At 46.9% G+C, this 24,149-nt stretch overlaps 1 pseudogene; it reads left to right on the forward strand.

The window, feature by feature from the left end:
* Window positions 1–1,302: 1,302 nt before the first annotated feature.
* LOC138070342 (enoyl-CoA hydratase domain-containing protein 2, mitochondrial-like) lies at window positions 1,303–23,084 on the forward strand (annotated as a pseudogene).
* Window positions 23,085–24,149: the final 1,065 nt, after the last annotated feature.

Raw genomic sequence — 24,149 nt, forward strand, 5'->3', positions numbered from 1 at the left:
CTGTGTTTAAAATTTTTTCTTCTTCTAAGGGTATCAGTTATTTTTATTTAGGGCCAACTCTAATGACCTCATTTCAACTTAATTACCTCTTTAAAGACTGTCTACAAATACATTGTGAGGTACTGAGGGATAGGACTTCAACACATACATTTGGGGCAACACAATTCAGTCCATAACAGTTAGCTTTAACCTCCTTAAGTATGAGAAGTGAAGTCCCACAGTTGTTTCCCAAACTCCTGTAAAAATCTTTCTATGCAGCACCCCACTCCAGTACTCTTGCCTGGAAAATCCCATGGATGGAGGAGCCTGGTGGGCTACAGTGCATGGGGTCGCAAAGAGTCAGACACGACTGAGCAACTGAACTAAACTATACAGCCTCGTGTCTGTGACTCTTTAAGGAGTGGCAGAATTGGAGCTGTGCCCAGTAATGTGGAGAAAAGGGACAGGGAGAGATGGCCTGGTGATCCATAACCTGAATTAATTTGTTGGAAACAAGGGCAGCTTACAAATAGCCAGAAGTGAGATAAGCCCCAATTAACCTTGAGGGTCACAGAGAGGAACTATCATGAGCTAGTGACAAAGAGTCTATCACTGAACTCTAGCCAGGGTCCTCTGAGTCCTCCTCGCTGCTAGGCTTCAGCCTCCCCTAAAGTAGTGAGAAGAGATTTTACAAGGAGAAGAAGGAATAGGGAGGTGGGTGAGCCAGGATGGTGTACAGTCGGGGAAGCGAAAACTTTCAAAATACACAGAGCGGGGTTAGTCCACATGGGACTATTCTAGCTTTGCTGTCCCTACTGCAAGTTTAGGCTCCCTCCGAGACGGGGAGATAGGAGCCCTACCTTCAGATGTTGGCTGGAACAAACAGTAATTTATTTTGGCAGTCTTGAGTTTTCTTAGGCAGGCACTTTAAAACGGGCTAGAGTCATTCTAGGGATGTGTCCTTCAGCTATTAGAAACTATGTTAAGAGTTCAGTTCATGCTGGACATTTCTCTTTTGCAACAGTATATTATTGATTAAAATCTGTTTTCACTACTTTAGCTTTCAGCTTTCTTTATATTTGGCACATCATTTTTATTACCTATGCTTTACAGATACAATTTTGGCACTTAAGAGAGATTGGCAGCCTTGTCCAAAATCACACAGCAGAGCTGGGCTTTCTCCTACCCATGTCTTCTGGTCTCCAACAGGCTGAGGGTGTTCCCAAAGGAGGAACAGGTTTTGAAGGCCTGGGGCAGAGCAGCGAGCTTTCAGCGGGAGGCGGTGGTGGAGGGCCGAGTGGCCTGTTCCCAGAGTGGGCCCCCATGCTGCGCGTCCTGACCAGCACCCTGCGCTTTCCGCGCCCCTGGAGGCCGCTTGGGACCCGGGGCTGCTCCCACAACCTGGGGGCTGCAGGCCGGGAGATCCAGGTATGAGTTCTGGTGGGTCCAGACCACACTAAGTGCGCTTGCTGTCCTTGTGAGCCTGGGAGGCAGCTGCGGTGGGTGCCACTGGGCTGAAGGAGACGGGGTCCAGCACGCCTGGTGCTGCTGCCAGGCAGGGACCCATGGTCTGTGCTCCCTTCAACATGCAGGCAGGTGGAAGCTGATCTCAGAGAGAGAAAGCAGTGAGTGGTCCTGAGAGAGAGCTTAGTTCCCCACCCAGAAACTGAACCTGGGTGGGTAGCCTGGACGAAAACCAGGAATCCTAGCTGCTAGACCACCAGCAAGGAGAGGCTAGAAGGAAAGTGGCCTTGGCCCCATTTGAAAACAAGAATGTTTCAAGGAGGCAAAGACTGTAAAAACAAGTACAAACCTTATTACAGACACAACACAACATATGGGAGAGCACACAGAGAAGCAGTTGTATGTAAGTCAGAAAAGCTAGGCAGAAATACACACCCAGAGAGAAAGGGAATGGGGGGCCTCTCTAACGAGGAGGAGGCCAGTAAAGAGGTGCGCTAAATCACTTATAAAGGACAGCCTTTGGGTCTTTATATATGGCAAATTATCTTGTACCTTCACAACTGACTGGTCCTAGACCTCTCCAACATGTCTGCGCAACACTTTGCTAGCATGGATCCCACTGCAGAGACCTATGGGGCTGTGTCCACACTTACTATGGGGTGGCACCTCCTCCCTTTTTGACCCCCAATAAGCCTTTCTGCACATGTGTGGACAGGAACATTTTCCTTGACCTCAGGAGTGGTCACCTAACCTCTTTATTCCAGCAGAGCTCAGTTACTGACATTCGTTTTATCCTTGGAGTGTCTGGGTGAGAGAAAACCTTCAGTTTTACTCCACTTGACAAACACCAGCTGTCCGGCCCAAGGGCCCATCTATCTCCTACCCCAAAACCAGTAAGGGGGAGGCGGGTTGCTCAGTGTGTCTGAGGATAGGACCCCTAAGCTCCTGCATCCCAGTAGAGGCTCCCCAGGCCTAAATCCTTTAGTAGGTGACCACCTCACCCGCAGCTCCCACAGTAATTGCGATGGGATTTTACATCAATATCGGTCCCTTCAGCCCCATATTTGGTTCCCCGGGGCTGTGAGGAAAGAGAGGGGACTTGTTCAAGGGTAGAACTAGGTGCCAGCAAGCCCAGCCCCCACTAGAGCTTTAAAATACCTGATTTCCTTCCAGGCCAAACTTCCTAGCAAGGTTCCAGTGGGCTGGGCAGCCAAACCAATTCCAATTTGGCTTAGGGTGCCCGGGCTCCTGGAAAGGAGGAGCAGAGGAGAGGACGTGGTTGGGGGTGGGGGCGGGGAGGGGAGAGAGGAGAGAGCAGAGGAGAGCTTGGTGCCCCCCTGCACAATCACCCTGCAGCTGCTCATGGAGTTTGGAGTCCTGCTGAATCAAGAAAAGTTCGCAGCAGCTGCTGGCAAGAACACCCTGATTGAGCCTTGTCTTGGGTTTTGTTTGGTTGTGTTTTATTTCGTTTTGTTTCTGTTTGGGGGTAGTTTTATCTGCAAAGGCGAGTAAAGGGCAGTGGTTGGACTTTGCAATCAGTGAGTGGCATTCCCCTGTTGGCTTTGTGTCACCAGCTGGGCAAAGGCCTCTTATCTACTTTCTCCCCAGTCCCAACCCCTCTAACCTTCCCCGCATTTAAAGTAGTGCTATTTGTGTCCAAGTTTTAGTTTACACAGATTCCGTTGTTCTAGGGATTTTGTACACCTCCTTTTTTCTTGCTTGATACGAAGTTGAAGAGCTGTTCCTAGCGCCCTGCTGTTGCAGACACTATGTGCATCCCCCACTTTTGATGGACATGAAGGGGCTTCTGGCATCCCACTACATCCCTTGGTGAGAATTCTGTGGCTATGAGGGATGGCTAGCCTTAGAGAATGCCCCCCTCGCTCTCATGCTCAGTTCACTGCCAAACTGGCAACAGTGTTCGGCTTGAAATAGCTATAACTATTCTCCCAGCTTTATAGTCAATAAAACAAGGAGCAGAGAGTTTAAGCAAACTGAACCAGGTCTGATTTTAAAACCTGTCTTCTCGACTATTAATGGTCATCACATTCTTCTAGTAATTCAGTGATTACTAGTAATTCTAGTAAATCCCTAGAATTCTAGTAATTCTGTAGCCCACCAGGCTCCTCTGTCCATGGATTCTCCAGGCAAGAATACTGGAGTGGGTTGCCACGGCCTCCTCCAGGGGATCTTCCCAACCCACGGATCGAACTAGGGTCTCCCGCATTGCAGGCAGATTTTTTATTGTCTGAGCCACCAGGGAAGGCCCTGAACCACAAAGGAAGCTCTTTAAGAAGACTGAGCACCAAAGAATTGTTTCTTTCTAACTGTGGTGCTGGAGAAGGCTCTTGAGACTCCCTGGGACAGGAAAGAGCTCAAAACAGTCAATCTTGAAGGAAATCAACCCTGAATATTCATTGGAAGGACTGATGCTGAACCTGAAGCTCCAATACTTCGGCCACCTGATGCGAAGAGCTGACTCACTGGAAAAGACCCTGATCTGGGAAAGACTGAAGGCAGGAGGAGAAGGGGGTGACAGAGGATGAAATGGTTGGATGCCAAGATCGACTCAAACGACATAAATTTGAGCAAACTTAGGAGAGAGTGAAAGACATGGAAACCTGGAGTGCTGCAGGCAGTGGGGTCACAAAGGGTCAGAAATGGCTGAGCCACTGAGCAACAACATTAAGGAGATTAAGCTTCTGCCCCTGCCAGAGGGCATATAGAGTGTCCTAGAGGGAAGGAGATAAGGAAACCAAGAAGAGGCATAAGGAGGAGACCCACACACAGGAAAACCATCCCACCATCCTCCTAGAAGTCACCAGTCCTGCCTTCCACTTGTGATAGCACCAGAGCATTGCCACATTGTGCCTGTTGTCTTCAAAAATGAGATTAGCCCGTTAACCACTCCTCACCCTTATGGCTTTACTCCAGCTCCTGAGCTGAATATTCAAGGTTCTCCACCACAACCTGACCATGTCACCTTCTCTCTCCTACCACGGGTTTGTTCATTTTAAGCTATCCCACTTCAGTGTTTCCATCTAACTATGCCCCTGACTTGGGTCCTCTCCTCCCTCTCTACCTTTGTAAACCACTTAGAAATTACACCCTCTTCCCCTACCCTTGTCCTTTTACATTCCTTCTTTCTGGACTTGTCCTCTTCATCACTTGTTAACTCTGAGAGTGAGGATTGCTAGCTGGGTCCACCTAGTAACTCTGGCACATTCTCTTCTTTTCTGAGCCTCAGTTTCCCCCTCTATATACTAAGGGATTATTAAGGCTTCCCACACAGCTCAGTAGTAAAAGAATCTGCTGGTGCAGGAGACACAGGAGACTTGGGTTTGATCCCTGGGTCAGGAAGATCCCCTGGAGAAGGGAATGGCAATGCCACTCCAGTGTTCTTGCCTTGAGAATCCCATGGACAGAGGAGCCTTGCAGGCTACAGTCCATAGGGATTACAAAGAGTCAGACACTACTGAGCAACTGAGCACACATACCCACACGACCTTCCAGTGGTTTCTATCGACTCCCACCCACATCACTGTGTGATCCAGACCAAGATCGATGTGACTCTAGGTCTTCTGCTAAGCAGATCAAACCATCACGGGAGTCTGATAAGAGTAGAGAGGGTGCAATGCAAACCATCATTATTACTGGGGTCCAGCAAGGACAATGTTCCCAGAATAGGGTATCAACTAAGAAGTCAGGGGCCACGGCTGAGTCCTCTGTTTCTCCGGGGCCTGCCATGTGGGAGTAAGAGCTGAACATTGTCAGGTGAATGAATGAAAGCCAAAGACACCCTGTCTGGCCCCTTAAGTCTCCAGCTTAGAGCTCACACATCATATTGGGTCCTAGACTTTCACCAGCTTCTGTGCATTTTCCTTGCTCAAAGTGCCCACAAACTCTGGTTATACACTTATGAACATTATCTCTTTTAATCATTACAACCTTTTTAGTATTTCTATTTATAGATCAGGAAAGTGAAGGTCAGAAGGATAAAGTAACTTGTCCAAGGCCATGGAGCTGGTATGTGACTGAGCGGTGACTTCAGCCAAGCACCATATTTGCGTTCTGCAAGAGAGAGCTAGAGATGAAATATGGGAGAGAGTTAGCCAGAGAAAAAGGAAAGGCCGAACAGGAAAGTGAAGAGGAGAGAGGAAAGTTCCTGCCAACCCCAGGATATCATGATTATATTTGTTTTCTACTGCCACATAACATATTACCACAGACTGTTGCTAAAATAGCATACATTTATTATCTCATAGTTTCCATAGGTCAGAAGTCTAGGCACAATTTTGCTGGTTCTCTGCTTCAAAGTACCCACAAACTCCCTTCGCAGGGTTTTATCAGGCTGCAGTCCTGAAGTTGGCAGGGGATATGGTTTCTCATTCGGAGAAGGCAATGGCACTCCACTCCAGTACTCTTGCCTGGAAAATCCCATGGACGGGGGAGTCTGGTAGGCTGCAGTCCATGGTGTCACGAAGAGTCGGAAATGACTGAGTGACTTCACTTTCGCTTTTCACTTTCATACACTGGAGAAGGAAATGGCAACCCACTCCAGTGTTCTTGCCTGGAGAATCCCAGGGATGGGGGAGCCTGGTGGGCTGCCGTCTGTGGGGTCGCACAGAGTCAGACTCGACTGAAGCAACTTAGCAGCAGCAGCAGCAGCAGCATGGTCTCTCATTATGGGCTTCAACAGGGAGTTGAAGCCAAGAGAATTCTATACAAACAGACAAGTGTGTTAAAATAGACAAGTGTGAACAGACAACTGTGTAGAAACAGGCCTTAACTTCCTGTAGACTCCCACACAGTTAACTTTGCCACGGCTGCTGCTCTTCCTTCAACCTACTATAAAAACATGTTGTGTGTTGTTTGTCTGCCCAGTTGCGTCTGACTCTTTGCGACCCCGTGGACTGCAACACACGAGGCCTCCCTGTCCCTCACCATCTCCCAGAATTCATGTGCATTGCATGGGTGATGCATCCAGCCACCTCATCCTCTGACACACTCTCTTCCTCTGCCCTCAATTTTTCCCAGCATCAGGGACTTTTCCAATGAGTCGGTTGTTCACATCAGGTGACCGTCATACTAGAGCTTTCAGCATCAGTCCTTCCAGTGAGTATTCAGGGTTGATTTCCCTTAAGGTTGACTGGTTTGATCTCCTTGCTGTCCAAGGGACTGTCAGGAGTCTTCTCCAGCACCACAGTTCAAAGGTGTTTGGCACAGTCTTTGGCACTCTGCCTTCTTTACGGTCCAGCTCTCACAACCATACATGACCACTGGGAAGACCATAGCCTTGACTATACAGACCTTTGTCAGCAGAGTAATGTTTCTGCTTTTCAACACACTACCTAGGTTTGTCATAGCATATAGGCCCTACCATTCTTAGGGTCTTCATTTCCTTTTGAGGGCTCGTGTGTTACATAAAATTTGAACAAACTCGTATGCTTTTCTCCTGTTAATCTGTTTCATCTTGGTTTAATTCTCAGGTGCAGCCAAAACACATTAAAGGCCCAGCTCCACAAACCCTACAGTACCCGCTCTGCTACGCTCAGGGCCCTCATCTGTGCCACTCCCTCTGTCTGATATAGGCTTTTCCCACCAACACACACACACGCTTTTGTCCGGCTAACTCCTATTCATTCCTCAGCTCTCAGCTGAAAGGTCACTTTCTCCCCCAGGAAGTCACTGCTCATCCTCTACACTAGGGCTCCCCTCTGCCCACTCTAAACCCCCAGCCTCCTGTCTTTTTTTTCCCCATGTTGATGTCACAAATGGTAATTACTTGCTGAATGTCAATCTCCTCTGTTAGACTGTAGGATCTAAGAGGACAGGGACTGAGCCTGCTCTAGTCTCTGACATCAGTGTTTAGTACAGAGGCCAGTGTGTGTTAAATACAAAACTGTACAAACGACTGAATAAAGAGAACTTGGACTGACCTTTCCGGAACTTCAACCACTTGAGTAGTCTCATAGAGAACAGACTTGTGGTAGCCAAGGGGAAAGAAAGGTTGGGAAAAATGCATTAGGAGTTTGCGGTTAACAGATGCAAACTATTATATACAGAATGGATAAACAACATCCTACTGAATAACACAGGGAACTAGATTCAATATCTTGTGATAAATCATAATGGAAAAGAATAGGAAAAGGGATATATATGTATATAACTGGATCACTTTGCTGTACAATAGAAATTAACACATTCGATAAGATACAATTTTTCAAATGGAATAGTCTCTTACCTGTAGTATCTTTCCCACTGTACCTGACTCTGAAAATGAAAATTTTTACCTATTATAGATATATGTTGAATAAATGAATTAAGAATTCTTAAATTGGGTAGAAGAAAACCTTGAAAAGAAGTGCAGGGCATCACCTGAGAGGTAGGAAACCCAGGAAAATGTGGAGTCACAGGCAAGTACATGTTGTTATATGTCTGTCAAAACCCATAGCACATGCAACACCGAGAGTGAACCCTAAGGTAAACTGTGGAAGTTGGGTAATAATGATATATGCATGGAGGTTAATCTTTGGTAACAAATGTCCCACTCTGGTGGGAAGCCATGCCTGTGCAGTGGCTAGAGGATTTATGAGAATCTCCATACTTTCTCAGTCATGTCTGACTCCTTTCATTCCCACAGACTGTAGCCTGCCAGGCTCCTCCGTGGAATTCTCCAGGCAAGAATACTGGAGTGGGTTGCCACTTCCTTCTTCAGAGGATCTTCCAAACCCAGGGATTGAACCCAGGTCTTCTGCATTGCAAGCATATTCTTTACCCTCTGAGCCATCAGGGAAGCACTTTCTACTCCATTTTGCTCTGAACCTAAAATTGTTCTGAAAAAAACTGTGTACTAAAAAACCCAAAAAGGCCACAGCAGAAAATGTTCAAGGAGGAGCAGGTGTTTGGCCAGGAGAGTTAATTGTTGCTGAGCCTGGGAGCAGGATGGAAATATGTCCCTCGGTTAGTGATGTGATCACACTGGTTACACTGGTCTCACTTAGGTGAGAACGGTTTCTGCCGAGTGATGGGTTGGAGCTAGACTGGAGAAGACTTAAGAGAATGGAAGGCAAGAAAATTACTCACTGAATACGGAAAAGCCTTTCAAGAAGTTTCACTGGTTCTCATGAAAGAATATCACATGAGTAGGGCAAAGGATATTCTCTTGCCAAAGAGGACAGAATGTGAATGTGCTCAAGCCTCGGGATTAGTTGTTAAATTCTTATCACAGAGGCATCTGCTCACTTGCTCCATGAGTGTGCAATCAGTAAATTCCATGCTGCAGGAAACCTTACAGGTCAATGCCCCAGGTTATTTTTTATTTTTATTTTTTGGCTGTGCCAGTCTTAGTGGCAGTATTTGGAATCTTAGTTGCAGCATGTGGGATCTAGTTCCCTGACCAGGGATTGAACCCAGGCTTCCTGCATTAAGGGAGTCTTAGCCACTGGACCACCAGGGAAGACCCGCCCCAGGTTCTTTAATAAATAACTTTTGAGGGAAAGACAGGGCTAGAAGCAGAAGCTAAGGGTTTTTAACAAGCTTTTAAGAGTTTTCTTTTTTTTTTAAATACAAGTCTAGAGAAGAATATTTTTGTGATAATATTGTTAAGAAACGCAGGAAAGTGATCACCATAAAAACTCAGGAGGAAAAAGAAAGTCAGGAGAGTTACTTTTGGAGGGAGGTGGGAGCAATGAATGAGTCAGGGCACATGAGGTTTCTGGGTGGTGGTGTTATCATAACTCATTCAGCTTGAGAGGAAGAAGTTCCTCTGTAGAGAAAAGAATAACATGGAGAGAGACACGTGAAATTGAAGAAGGGGTGTGTAGGTGTGTGTGTGTGTCTCACAATGGCAGAAGCAGGCAGGAACCACTGGGGCAGTCATTCTCGTCCCTCTCCCCATGGTGCTCCGAGGTCCTCAAGCCCTTGCACTTCTGTGAGGCAGAAAGGGCAAGGGTTATTCTCCCGATTTTATGGTTGGAAAAACTGAGGCCTGAGTGTGTGTGACTTGCCCCAGGTCACACTGCTCATCAAGGGTAGAGGCTGCCCAGATCCCAGGCCCCAGCCCAGGAGTGAGCAGGGCAGCTGGCTCACCTGACGCTGCCCTGTCCCCTGCAGGAATTGCTGAGATTCTGATGAACAGACCAAGTGCCCGCAATGCCCTGGGGAACGTCAGGTGAGTAAGGGCGGGCACCAGGGTGGGCTGGGGCTGAGCTGGGAGGTATCTGACCGGGTCTCCTCTGCAGCTGCTGGAAGCTCTGGCCCAGCTTCGGGAGGACCGGCAAGTGCGTGTCGTGATCTTCAGGAGTGGAGTGAAGGGTGTGTTCTGTGCAGGTGGGTTTCCTTCCTTGCCTCCAACCCAGGGCTCCCATCAGCCTGCATTTAGGGGATACTTAGGTCTCCTGGGTTCCCTTACCCTACTGCTCTCCACCCGGGTGCCCTTTCCCAATAAAATCTCTTGCTTTGTCAGCACATGTGCCTCCTCGGACAATTCATTTCCGAGTGTTAGACAAGAGCCCAGTTTCGGGCCCTGGAAGGGGTCCCTCTTCCTGCAACAAATGGCGACTCTGGCAGGACTCTTCTTCGCTGAGACTGACATCCTGACCACTCAGGGTACTCAGGGGCCAGCTTGCCTGCCAATGGACCAGACCCAGCGGCCGCAACTGGGACCCTTTTGTCCCTGGTCTCTTCCTGACACGGACAACTGGCCAGAGTGCCCTGACCGGTAAGGAACAAGAGACTTTATTGACCTCTCTCCCCTTCCCTCTCTCTTTCCTCTCCTTAACCCATCCTATCCTTCCCTGTTTTTCTAGTCCCCCGGTCCTGGACGCAGGAATCTGGTCGAAGGGCCCTTAGCCTGAGCTGAGGATGGGAGACTGATCACCTCCTCTTGGCAGAGAACTCGAATTCTGGTTCTGGTCTGATTTCTGGTAGGGCCGAGCTCCAGTCCTCCCTTCTCTGGAGGCCCAGGGAAAAGTCCCATAATGCCTGGGCATCTGTAGGTGGCAGGAGACGTCTGTAAGGCCACCCCTTTCATCCCTCTCTCCCGCCTCCTCCCTCTTCTTTCAACCTGGTTCCCTTTCCTCCCTTGAAATCTTTGATGTTAGTACTTGGCTCTGAAGTTCTGTGTCTCTATAGGAGGTTTTCTGAGAGACTGTATTCTTGTATTTAAGGGCTTCCCTGGTGGTGCAGAGGTTAAAGTGTCTGCCTGCAATGTGGGAGACCTGGGTTTGATCCCTGGGTCAGGAAGATCCCCTGGAGAAGGAAATGGCAACCCACTCCAGTACTCTAGCCTAGAGAATCCCATGGATGGAGGAGCTTGGTGGGCTACAGTCCATGGGTTGCAAAGAGTCAGACATGACTGAGAGACTTCACTTTAGGTCATTTGTAGCACAGGACTCAGGGCTTCCCATTAGCTATTGCTAATGAACCCGCTTGGTGACAGACGAAACACGGGTTCAATCCCGTGTTGGGTACATCCCCTGGAGGAGAAAATTGTAACCTTCTCCAGTGTTCTTGCCTGCAGAATCCCTATTGACAGAGGAGCCTGGTGAGCTATAGTCCATAGGGTCACAAAGAGTCAGACATGACTGAAGCAACTTAGCACACAGCACAGGGCTCATTCCCATTTTAAAGATGTGAACTCAGAGGTGAAATTCCTTGCTTAGAGCAACACAGCTAGTGAGAATTCAGTTAGAACTTGACCTCTCTGACTCCCAAATCCCTGTTCTTTCCGTTCTGACCCTTCATTGAGGAAATGAGAAAACGGAGTCCAACGACACTCACCAGGTCTGTGGCCAAGATCGGACTGGCTTACTGCCCCTTTGCCCACCCACAAGCTTTCAGTCCCTGTCAACGAGGCTCTTCCACGTCTCTGCACCATTTGGTCCTCACAACAGGGCAAGCACCATGGACTTCCTTCCTGAGACGAGAAATGCCGCATCCCAGGCCCACAAGAAGCAAGCGAATGAGAGTTGAGCTAAGAACTGACTCTGGGGTGGCTGTGGAGGGGGCACTGGGGAGACGGGAAGAGGCTGCGGAGGGCGAGGCTGGGAAGCGAGTGATTCTCAGGCAGTTTCAAGGGCATGTGGCTCAGTCCCCAGGCCTCAACGGTCAGGATCCCGGTGAGCAGCCTGGGGAGGGAGGTGGCAAGGGAAGTATGCGGACCAGTCTGCCTGACCCCGCTGCCCTGATCGAGGCCCTCGTCCTACTCCGGCCCCTTCCTTTGGCTCCCCCATGGTCTGACGTCTTCCATCACAGTCATTTCATGACTGTTAGCCCCGCTCCTCACCCCCACAGCGAACGACAGGAAAGTAGGGGGCGTGCAGGAGGTCTGAATCTGCCCAATTTGCTCTGGAATTCTGGGCTAGTCCCTGTCTCTCTCTGGGCCTCAGTTCCCTGATCTGTCACTGAGGGGCTAGGACTAATCAGACTCCCGAGGGCTCTCCCAACTGACTTTCCCATAATCTAGGACTTGCAGACAGTATGTTCACCGCTTACTACTGCCTCAGGCTCCGGCTATCTGGCCTTCAGTGACCCTCCACTGGCACTACTCTCATGAAGGACCCTGCCCACACCCATGCCACTGTCCCCTGCACTCACTCCTCACCTTCCTTGACCTTCAGCCTCTTCCACCAACCCCTTCTTTTAAAAAATAATTATACCTGATGTATGCCAATTATTTCTCAATAAAACAGGAAAAAAAATAAAATTTTATTACTATTTAATGTATTTTTTGAGTTGTCACAAATATATACATTACACAAAATTTATATTTTAATCACTTGTAAGTGTAAAATTCACTGGTATTAAGTACAGTCACCGGAGACGGCAATGGCAACCCAATCCAGTACTCTTGCCTGGAAAATCCCATGGACAGAGGGACCTGGTAGACTACAGTCCATGGGGTCACTGAGGGTTGGACAAGACTGAGCAACTTCACTTTCAGTTTTCACTTTCATGCACTGGAGAAGGCAATGGCAACCCACTCCAGTGTTCTTGCCTGGAAAATCCCAGGGACGGGGAGCCTAGTGGGCTGCCGTCTATGGGGTCACACAGAGTTGGACACGACTGAAGTGACTTGGCAGCAGTAGCAGCAAGTACATTCGCAACGTTATTCAACAATCACCACTATCCATTTCAAAAACTATTTCATCATCTCAATAAACTGTATACTCATTAAGCAATTCGTCCACATTTCCCCAACACCCAGTAACCTCCATTCTACTTTCTATCTTTACGAATTTGTCTACTCTATTTCTTACAAGTAGAATCATACGTTTGTCCTTTCATGGCTAGCTTATTTCACTTGGCATCATGTACTTCATGTTCATCCATGTTGTAGCATATTGCAGAATTTCTATCCTTTTTAAAAGTGAATAATATTCCTTTTCACATATATATTCCACATTTTTTTAATCCATCTGTTGATGGACTTGGGTGGTTCCCACATTTTGGCTATTGTGATTAATACTGCTATGAACATTGGTGTGCAGGTATCTGCTTGAGTCCTTGCTTTCAATTCTTTGGGGTATATACTTAGGAGTAAAGTGGCTGGACCATATAGTAATCCTACTTTGAACTTTTGGAGGAAGCACCAAAATATTTTTCACAGCAGCTGTATCATTCTACATTCCTACCAGCAGTACATCAGAGTTCTCCACTCCAATGTCAACACTTTTTTGTTTCTTGTTTATAATAACGATCTGAATGGGTAAAAAGTGCTATCCTATTGTGGTTTTTATTTGCATTTCCCCAATGATGCTGAACACATTTTCCAGTGCTTACTGCCTTATCTTCTTTTTTAAATATTTATTTGGCTGCACTGGGTCTTCGTTGAGGGACGCAGAATCTTCAATCTTCATTGTGACATGCCACCTCTTAGTTCTGGCATGAGAGCTTTAGTTCTCCAACTAGGGATCAAACTCGGGCCACCTGCAATAGAAAGCCAGAATCTTAGCAACTAGACTAGCTGGGAAACCCCATTGGCTTACTTTCCTTGGAGAAATGTCTATTCAAGTCATTTGTGAGGTTTTTTTTGACCACTCTGCACAGCTTGCATAATCTTAGTTCCCCAAACAGGGATCGAACTGTGCCCCCTGCAGTGGAAGCATGGAGTCTTAAACCACTGGACCCCCAGGGAAGTCCTTTGTATTTGGTTGTCGGAAACCTTTACATAGCCTAGATATCAGTTCCTTACCAGATGTGTGATTTGCCAGTATTGCCTTCCATTCATGGGTTGTCTTTGCTCTCTTGATAGTGGCTTTTGATGCATTAGTTTTTAATTGTGATGAAATCCAATTTATCTTTTTGGTTTTGCATCTATTCTTTCTTGAACTCCTCCTCCCTCCCTGGCTTCCCTGACCGAGTTTTCCTGGTGTTTCTCTTTGCTCTCTGGCTGCTTCTCTTCAGGTTTCCATTGCTGGATCCTTTGACAGCCTGGGATTCAGTGCCAGGTCATTTCCCAAGGGCTGTCACCCTTGCATCTGCAGGTGCAGACCTGAAGGAGCGGGAGCAGATGAGTGAGGCAGAAGGGGGGCTCTTTGTCCAGCGGCTCCGAGGCCTGATGACTGAGATTGGTGAGGGTTCAGGAGTGGGGAGGAGGAGGGCATTCAAGGTCCTGCTGATCCTAGCCTCACCCAATCTACCATACTCTAAAGACAGAATGGTTTCTGTTGTGAGGTGGGGCTCTTTGTCCAGCGGCTCTGAGGCCTGATGACTGAGATTGGTGAGGGTTCTGGAGTGGGGAGAAGAGGGTTATCAGGGGTCCTGCTGATCCCAGCCTCACCCAATCTACCATACTCTAAAGACAGAATGGTTTCTGTTGTGAGCTCTGTGGAGAGATGATTCTCCCAGGGAGAGGGGGCAGGGACAAGGAATTCTACAAGGAGGAGGGTGTCACGAGGATCCAAAGGGCACTGGCTCCCCAGCATTAGTGCCCTGCTAGTTCTGACCCCCAGCCCCTGTGCCCTCAGGGTACAAGCCTGGCCATTCCAGAGTCAACTTTCAGCAAGCATACTTGCAGGCTTTGACAAATGCTTGTTCCTTTTTCTGGAATATCCCTCCTAGGCCATCTGAACTGTTTATGCATTCTTTAAGACCACCAGTGCCTCCTCCTCAAGGAAGCCATCCCTGGCCCATCATCCAAGCTTCCTTTCTCAGTTCACTGATCACCCTGGGTCGTCATCACCTGTTTGCCCGTCTCCCTTCCCCATGTTAGATTCAATTCTAACACACATCCCAACACACAGAATGAGAAGGGAGAGCAAAAAGGTGGGTCCCAGGGAAGCCCACAGGAGGGTGGGCCTGACCAGGCATCACCCTGCCCATCCATCTCCCCATTCCCATTCCCCAGCTGATCCCACAACTTTCCCCAGTGGGAAAACTAACTGCTAAGATAACCTGGATGAGGTACCAGGTAAGCTCCCCAAGCTTGGGACCAATGACACCGTCTATCACAACCAGCTAGACCGTCTCCTACCCTGAGACACTGTCCTGGTCCTACCAGGGCCTCGCAGGCTGAGCCCTCCTTTGTCTCCACAGCAGCGTTCCCTGCACCCACCATTGCAGCTATGGATGGGTTTGCCTTGGGTGGAGGCCTGGAACTTGCCCTGGCCTGTGACCTCCGAGTGGCAGGTACTGGGTACGGGGAGAGGTGTGGAAGGGTGGGAGGGAAGAGTGAATGAAACCAGCTAATTCTGGGGGTTCTGCAGTCAGCCACTGCTCTCAGCTTTCCAACAAACCCCACAACTAAAGGCAAAGTGGGAGCTAAGGAATTCAGGCAGTAGTGGCTCCCCACCCACCGCCCAGCCCCTGACTGCTACAGGACTCGTCCCTTCTCAGAGTCGGCTGGCCTCAGCTCAGGACTGTTTGTACCAACCCCGGGCCAACTGCTGACACAACTAGAAAGAACATAGAGAGCGAAGGTTGGGGACAAAGGTATCTATTCAGTCTTCCAGTTCTGTCCAAGACGGCTGTATCGATCATGCTGTGAACAAAGGTGAGCCATGAGGGCAGCCTGTTACATGCCCAGTTAATCACAGCATGACTGGGCAGGAGCAGTGCCCTACAGTAGCTCTATCAGAATCCACAGAGGTTTGCATCAGCAGCTCAGAGAAATTGAACTTTGAAATGTGGAGGGCAGGGAGGATGAAGATAATTGATTGCTTTTAACCTTGCTTACTTGGTGGTTAGGTGTGCCCTCTTTAGAGCCAATCAGAGAAGATATGAGTGCCATAATGGTGCCACACTCTCTCCTGCCAAAGCAAGAACGTTCATCTTTTTTTTAACATGTAGCCCCAGGCATAGAGGGACTTTATATCCATATGAAGCATAACAAAGAGAAGCCATCAAATACCAGGTCAGGTCATAGCACCAACTCTGGTCCTCACCTGCCTATGTTTAGGAAAGCTAACTTGAAGGGGTTAGTGGGTAGGAGGTGAATGTAAACCCTTCCCTCCCGTACTGCATGGTTCACAGGGCGGGTGTTGAGGGAATTCAGAGGAAGCCTATGGGGTGGGACACTCAAGGAGGGCCTCTCTTAAGAAGTACAACTGCAAAAGGAGGATGTGAATCAGAATACAGGAAAATTTCAGGCTGACAAAAAGCTAGGAGGAAAACTGGTGGAAGCAGGAGTCACTGACACTCTAGGCTACACTTGAGCTAAGGATGCATGAGACAGATAATCCATTAACTTACAAATAGGTACCAGGCACCATCCAGGAACCCTTCCTTGTTCCAAGCACCATGACCTCACTTGATCCTAAACAGCTCTATACAGCAGGTAAAAGAGAGGTTATCAATATTTTTTCCCTGTCCATGAGGCTCAGAAAGGCTAACAGAGTTGCTCAGTGAGTTGTGGAGGTAGGGTGAGTATTGGGACTTCCAGGCTAGGGCTCTTCCAAAGGCAGCTACTGGAGGAGTCTGGCTGTGGCCACACCATGAGGGAAGTGATCTGCTGGAGGGGTAAGCAGAGCCGGCAGACAGCGTCTCCTCTCCTCTGGGGTTGGAGCTGGAAGACAGGGTGGGGGCTTCACTTTGTTTTGTCTAAGCAGCTTCTTCGGCTGTCATGGGACTGATCGAGACCACCCGAGGGCTCCTCCCAGGAGCAGGTAATCTCAACACACACCATCCATCCTCTACCTGGTCACTCTATCCAGCACAATTCCCTACTTCCCTCTTTTGCCCTACATCCTGGGCTCTCCCCCGCCAGCCTAACCCACTCTTGTCCTCTGAGAGGTCTTGGCTGACTCCCAGCCAGGGCCTCCCCTGGGCCCCCACATTCCATGAGGATTCACCATCCCTACTCCATCCTGGCAGGAGGGACTCAGAGGCTGCCTCGATGCCTGGGAGTGGCCCTGGCGAAGGAGCTCATCTTCACAGGCCGACGACTGAGTGGGACGCAGGCCCAGGCTCTGGGGCTGGTGAACCACGCTGTGGCCCAGAACGAGGAGGGCAATGCTGCCTACCACCGGGCACGAGCACTGGCCCAGGAGATCCTGCCCCAGGTACGACTGCCACTCAGCACGGGCGGGCCTGCCACTGGGGATCACAGGTGGGGAAGCCAGGGGGCAAGGGTGTCTCATGCAATCACACAAGGTCCATTTTCCCAGATTTATAAAATTAACCGTCTTTGGCAGTTTTGCTTCCATTCAGCCATCTAGTAAATAATACTAAATCAGATTTTAACTTAAGATCAAAATTGAGTTCTGAGGAGCTGGGATCAATTAAGCTTGAAAATTCTCAGAACAACCTGTAAAACTGAATTTCCTGAGATGATGCAAATGATCTCTGTCTGTGCCATCCACTAAGGCAGTCACTAGCCACGTGTTTTGTCTCTATGTCCGACTGTGCGACCCCACAGACTGTAGCCCACCAGACTCTTCTGTCCATGGTATTTTACAGGCAAGAATACCATTTCCTTCTTCAGGGGATCTTCCCAACCCAGGGACTGAACCCGAGGCTCCTGCTTGCCAAGCAGTTTTTTACCCTTGAGCTACCTGGGAAGCCCCACTAGCCACATTACTTAAATTAAAATTTGAATTTCTCAACTACACTTCCCATATTTTAATGCTAATAGACACATTTGGCTGTTGGCTATTGTACTGGACAGTAAAGCATGACAAAATTGAAAATGCAAGATTCTTTAAAGCAGGTAAAGAACTACCAGCCCATCTTTCGACCACACACGTGGTGGAAAAGCACCTGAAATGCATGACGTAGGACATGTGTTAAGGCCCGTACTCTTTTTTAATCCTCAAATAGCCTATTAGCATATCTCCCCAGAAGTATAGAGGCCAGGGAGTGGGTTAGGCCCTGCCTACATGTAATCTCCAAGTACCCGAGAGGCTCCACTGGCTTCTCATTTCTCTAAGAGAGCCAGAGGGAGGTCCCAAGTTTCCACAAGATAGGCAAGCAGCTGAAATGCAGCCAGGTTCTGTTAAGCTGTAATACTCACTGAGCCCATATGGTGCACCCTCATCCTTCAGACACAATCAGACACAAACAATCCTGGGTACTATAATAGTACCCAATTGTAGAACAGTCCAGTTGAGATGATTATCCCTGTCGCGTCTGTGTTATAACAGACCCAACAAGGTTAAGTGACTGCTCATCAAAGTTAAAGAAAGTGACTGCAATAATACCACAAAGACAACACTATTTTGGCATCCATTCTGCATAATAAAGAAATACATATAATAACTAGTATTTTAAGGAATGCAGACCATGTACAAAACTTCTAAAGAACAAACTAAATCTTTAATGGATTTCAAATACAAAAAATTTTAAAGACATATTACAAAGGTCAAATATAAAAATGTTAAACATATTCTATCATTTTAACATTATTAACACAGAAAAGTATTTGAATTGATCATGAAAAGTAAAAAAAGAGTTATCTTATTTTGGGGGAAAAAAAAGTCTCCCTTAAATAATCCTGCCTCTTTTTACAATTTTGAGATCTTTACTTACTTGCTTGCTTAGTTACTTGAGGGTTCAGTTCAGTTCAGTCACTCAGTCGTGTCCGACTCTTTGCGACCCCATGAATCGCAGCACGCCAGGCCTCCCTGTCCATCACCAACTCCCGGAGTCCACTTAGACTCACGTCCATCGAGTCACTGATGCCATCCAGCCATCTCATCCTCTGTCGTCCCCTTCTCCTCCTGCCCCCAAGCCCTCCCAGCATCAGAGTCTTTTCCAGTGAGTCAACTCTTCGCATGAGGTGGCCAAAGTACTGGAGTTTCAGCTTTAGCATCATTCCTTCCAAAGAAATCCCAGGGCTGATCTCCTTCAGAATGGATTGGTTGGATCTCCTTGCAATCCAAGGGACTCACAAGAGTCTTCTCCAACACCACAGTTCAAAAGCATCAATTCTTCGGCGCTCAGCCTTCTTCACAGTCCAACTCTCACATCCATACATGACCACAGGAAAAACCATAGCCTTGACTAGATGGACCTTAGTCGGCAAAGTAATGTCTCTGCCTTTGAATATGTATCTAGGTTGGTCATAACTTTTCTTCCAAGGAGTAAGCATCTTTTAATTTCGTGGCTGCAGTCACCATCTGCAGTGATTTTGGAGCCCAATACAATAAAGTCTGACACTGTTTCCCCATCTATTTCCCATGAAGTGATGGGACTGGATGCCATGATCTTCATTTTCTGAATGTTGAGCTTTAAGCCAACTTTTTCACTCACCTCTTTCACTTCATCAAGAGGCTTTTTAGTTCCTCTTCACTTTCTGCCATAAGGGTGGTGTCATCTTCATATCTGAGGTTATTGATATTTCTCCCGGCAATCTTGATTGCAGGTTGTGCTTCTTCCAGCCCAGCGTTTCTCATGATGTACTCTGCATAGAAGTAAAATAAGCAGGGTAACAATATACAGCCTTGATGTATTCCTTTTCCTATTTGAAACCAGTCTGTTGTTCCACGTCCAGTTCTAACTGTTGCTTCCTGACCTGTAAGGACTATAAAAAACTGATGGTAAGTTTGGTTTAAAAGCATTTGTTTTGTCTTCATTTCTTGTTTATAGTTTCATCACACATAAATGGAGAGTCTGAAGCTGTTCATTTTAATGCTATCGTGTTTCTCTTATACTTGGTCAGAAAGTCTCTCAACTGATACAAAACTCTGAGTAACTCAGGGTAGTAGCTGATTACACTTCCATGGAGTAGGGGGCCTATTTGTATAGGGCTTATCTTTTTGCATAAAATAACTGGGTCTTTGAGCTTGATCTCAAGATGATTCAGGCATCAGATTTTTCAATATATTCAAATAATGGTATTTTATTCATTACTACTATTTCAGTGTTTAAAAGTAGCTTTCTATACCAAGGGACTTCCCTGATAGCTAATGCAGGAGCCCCCTGTGCGATTTCTCAGTCGGTAAGATCCGCTAGCGAAGGGATAGGCTACCCACCCCAGTAGTCTCCAGTAGTCTCAACATCATATCGAAAACTAGTGACAGAATCACTACTGCAAATGCTGGGACATCCTGATGCAACCTGTTTAACTTCCAGGTGAGTTACTGAGTGCCATTGAGTGTCAAGTATGTAGAGTCCCTACGAGTGCAAGAGGTACTGTGGTAAACGGCTGCCCTCTAGTGGAGAAGCTACCAAGACCAGGGAGTCAAAATGCTCCAGAAATTACATCCACCCCAAAAAGAAAGTGAAGTCGCTCAGTCCGGTCCGATCCTCTGCAACCCCATGGACTGTAGCCTACCAGGCTCCCCCATCCATGGAATTTTCCAGACAAGAGCACTGTTGTGGGCTGCCATTTCCTTCTCCAGGGTATCTTCCCAACTCAGGGATCAAACCCAGGTTTCCCGCATTGCAGGCCGACTCTTTACTCTCTGAGCCACCAGGGAAGCCCTGCAGCCCAAAAGAGCCTGTCAGTAAACACAAGGTCCACAAATTAGCACTCAGATTTTCCCTTTAAGTGGTAAATATACTTTCCCATAGGAATATGGATTTGGCTACATTTTCCATGGAACATCAAAGGAATGGAACATCCTGTGGCAACTGTGACTCACTGTTCTCATTTCCAAGTAACATAAAATGATCCATCATATTTCTAATTGACCTACTTCACACAGTGTTACTTCGAACACCACAGGTTGGAACTGTGCAGGTTCACTTATACATGGATTTTTTTTTGTTCACTAAATACATACTCCAGTACTACATGATCCGAGGTTGGTTGAATTTGTGGATGCAGAACTCTTTACAGGTGGGTTGGCTGTAAAATTATGTACAGATTTTCTACGGCATGAATGATCAGTTCCCCTAAGCTCCAGACTGTTCAAGGCTCAACTACAATTATGCATACACGCACAGACAGACTCAGAAACATAAATATGTGTGTTTTCAACACAGAAATAACATGGCTATATAGTTTTTAACTTTCTCTGATGAGAAATCAGTAGTTAAATAATATATATTCATAACAAGCAAATCAAAGGACATAGAATAAAAATCAAAAGTAGGGTGATCCTGTTATCCTGGAGCTGTCCAGGTTCAAAGTGAAAAGTTCCACATCGTAAAACAACACGTCAGTTACTGGCAAACCAGGACAGTTGGTCACCAAAACATTCCTCAATTCCCCAGTCACACTCCCCAGAGATGACCACTGTTAACAGTTTGCATACTCTTCCAGAAATTTTCATTGTACATGTAAAATGTGCCCATGTACTCACATATCTAAATAATTCTAAATTCCTTTAGGACAACTTAGGGGAGAAGGAGCACACCTTTAAAGGCTAGTCAAGTTCTAACTGATATTTAAAAACAAACTATGCTCACAAAAGAATTCACACAGTATAGAAAAGTATAAAACAAAAGTGAAGTTCTCCATTCTCTCCACCCTTCTCCCCAAAGACACATCACACCAACACCTTCTACACAAATGGAGTAATATACACAGCACTATGCAGCTTCCTTTTTTCACCTAATATCTGGAGAGTTACCCATTTCAGCACGTACTTACTAACCTCATTCATTTAAACGGCACACTTTCTCATTAATGGTATGGATGTGCCATCATTTAACCAGTACTCTAATGAGGAACATCACATTACTGACATCTTTAAGCTCCTGAAAAATAGCTGGAATGAATAACTTTGGACATCTTAGTGTATACTCCTGAAAGTGCATCTGTAGGGCAGATGCCTACATGGAGTTACAACATGAAAGAGCATGGGCATCTATCTAATTTGCCAGCTCTTGTCAAATTGTCCTCCTGAAGCATTGTTCCAGTTTACTCTCCATTCAATTATGTGTGCAAATACTTGTTTCCTAAATCTCAACAATAATGGGCATTACCAACCTTTTATAGTTTCCAAGTGTGACGTGAAAAGGAGCACCTAACTGTTCTGATTTATTTTTCTTTAAAAGTAAAGCTGAGAATATCTCATGTCTTTTTTTCAACTACCTTTCTATACCGTGTGAATGCTAAAAAAAAAAAAAAAAATTATACCAGCTTTTTGTAAAGGAAAAGCTCTGTCACAATATCACAAATATATTTTCCCATTTCTTGATTTTTGCTTGAATCTGTGGTATTTTTCCAAGTCTGAAGTTCTTTTATCTTTATGACGCTAGTTTTTCATTTATGCCTTCAACGCTAACAGACTTTTTAAATTCTTTTCCTGATAAAGTCTTACAAAACCTTCAAACAATACAATATGAACAAAATAGGAGGCAAATGCACTCCTTGCCTGGAAGCAGGGCTCAGGCTGGAGAGCCAGACCTTCAGTAGCACAAGATAACTAGAAGCAAGATCAGTGAGGCAAAGATGGTCACTTTGGTGCTCTTGCTTCCAAGTGGCCCTACAAAATGCCCCTCAGGATTTCAATCCAGGCCTGTCAGATTCCAAAGTCCAAGTTCCTACTACTCTCCTGGGGAAAACGTGCTTGCGGTGGAGGCTTGCGTTTGTTGAGATGAGAGGGGTGGAGGAAGGGAGCAGCAGTGGGAAAGCTGACTGGGAATCAGATCCAAGCTTCGCCACTGACTGGGCGAGCGTGGCCAACTGCTTCAGCACCTGAGCCTCGATTGAACCCACCCTGAAGGGATGGGGAGCAGCCTGTGACCATCAGACAAGTCTGTGGGTGGGAAAGCATGTGTACGATGGAGTACGTTGTACACGCTGGAGGGATGCATTAAATCACAAGAATTCCAGATGGTCAGGACTAGGAGGGTTAGGGATCAGTTAGGCTTCCTTCGTTATTGAAAAGGAAAACACCTAAGAAGTAGTAGGTATAACACTAACAAAAGTAAACACTGTCACTAGAATAGCTGGATTTCTACCCAGACCTCTTCCTCATCAGGGAGCTTGTGTGCCTAACTGTGAGCACTGACTGATCGTCTTCTCAACAAAGCGCTTGCTTTTCCCTAGGCCCCCACTGTTGTGCAGCTGAGAAATGTAGCCATTGGCCGAGGAATAGAGGTGAGAAGGTTCTGGGTCAGTACTTGCGTCTGCTAAAGTCAGTGGGGTGGCTGGGAAGCATGGCTTTCAGGGCACACAGATGGACAGAACAGCTGGAAAGAACTCAGGAACTGGACTCTTCCTACAGACTTTGAGCCTGACCTCTCTCTTTGTGCCTTAGCTTTACCCATCTAACAAAGCATTTGCCATCTGTCTCTGTGGAGATTGAACCCTGTGCTGCTGCAGCTGTTGCCTTTTAACACTTCCCCTAGAGGGAGTTCAGGGTGGAGTGAGGCACTCTGTGCTCCAGGGAATCTGGTGGAACAGGTGTTTCAGTTCAGTTCAGTTCAGTCGCTCAGTCGTGTCAGATTCTCTGCGACCCCATGAATCGCAGCATGCCAGGCCTCCTTATCCATCACCAACTCCCGGAGTTCACTCAGACTCATGTCCATCGAGTCAGTCCTTGCAGTCCAAGGGACTCTCAAGAGTCTTCTCCAATACCGCAGTTCAAAAGCATCAACTCTTCGGCGCTCAGCATTCTTTACAGTCCAACTCTCACATCCATACATGACCACAGGAAAAACCATAGCCTTGACTAGACGGACCTTTGTTGGCAAAGTAATATCACTGCTTTTCAACATGCTATCTAGGTTGGTCATAACTTTCCTTCCAAGGAGTAAGTGTCTTAATTTCATGGCTGCAGTCACCATCTGCAGTGATTTTGGAGCCCAAAAAAATAGTCTGACACTGTTTCCACTGTTTCCCATCTATTTCCCATGAAGTGATGGGACCAGATGCCATGATCTTCATTTTCTGAATGTTGAGCTTTAAGCCAACTTTTTCACTCTCCTCTTTCACTTTCATCAAGAGGCTTTTTAGTTCCTCTTCACTTTCTGCCATAAGAGTTATGTCCTCTGCATATCTGAGGTTATTGATATTTCTCCTGGCAATCTTGATTCCAGCTTGTGCTTCTTCCAGCCCAGCGTTTCTCATGATGTACTCTGCATAGAAGTTAAATAAGCAGGGTGACAATATACAGCCTTGATGTACTCCTTTTCCTCTTTGGAACCAGTCTGTTGTTCCCTGTCCAGTTCTAACTGTTGCTTCCTGGCCTGCATATAGGTTTCTCAAGAGGCAAGTCAGGTGATCTGGTATTTCCATCTCTTTAAGAATTTTCCACAGTTTATTGTGATCCACACAGTCAAAGGCTTTGGCATAGTCAATAAAGCAGAAATAGATAAGTAAGTAAGCTTGACTGTACTGAACTCCCACTTCACTGAACTCATATATTGAC

Source organism: Capricornis sumatraensis, chromosome 2, assembly GCF_032405125.1.
Source record: "Capricornis sumatraensis isolate serow.1 chromosome 2, serow.2, whole genome shotgun sequence".
NCBI classification, from domain to species: domain Eukaryota; kingdom Metazoa; phylum Chordata; class Mammalia; order Artiodactyla; family Bovidae; genus Capricornis; species Capricornis sumatraensis.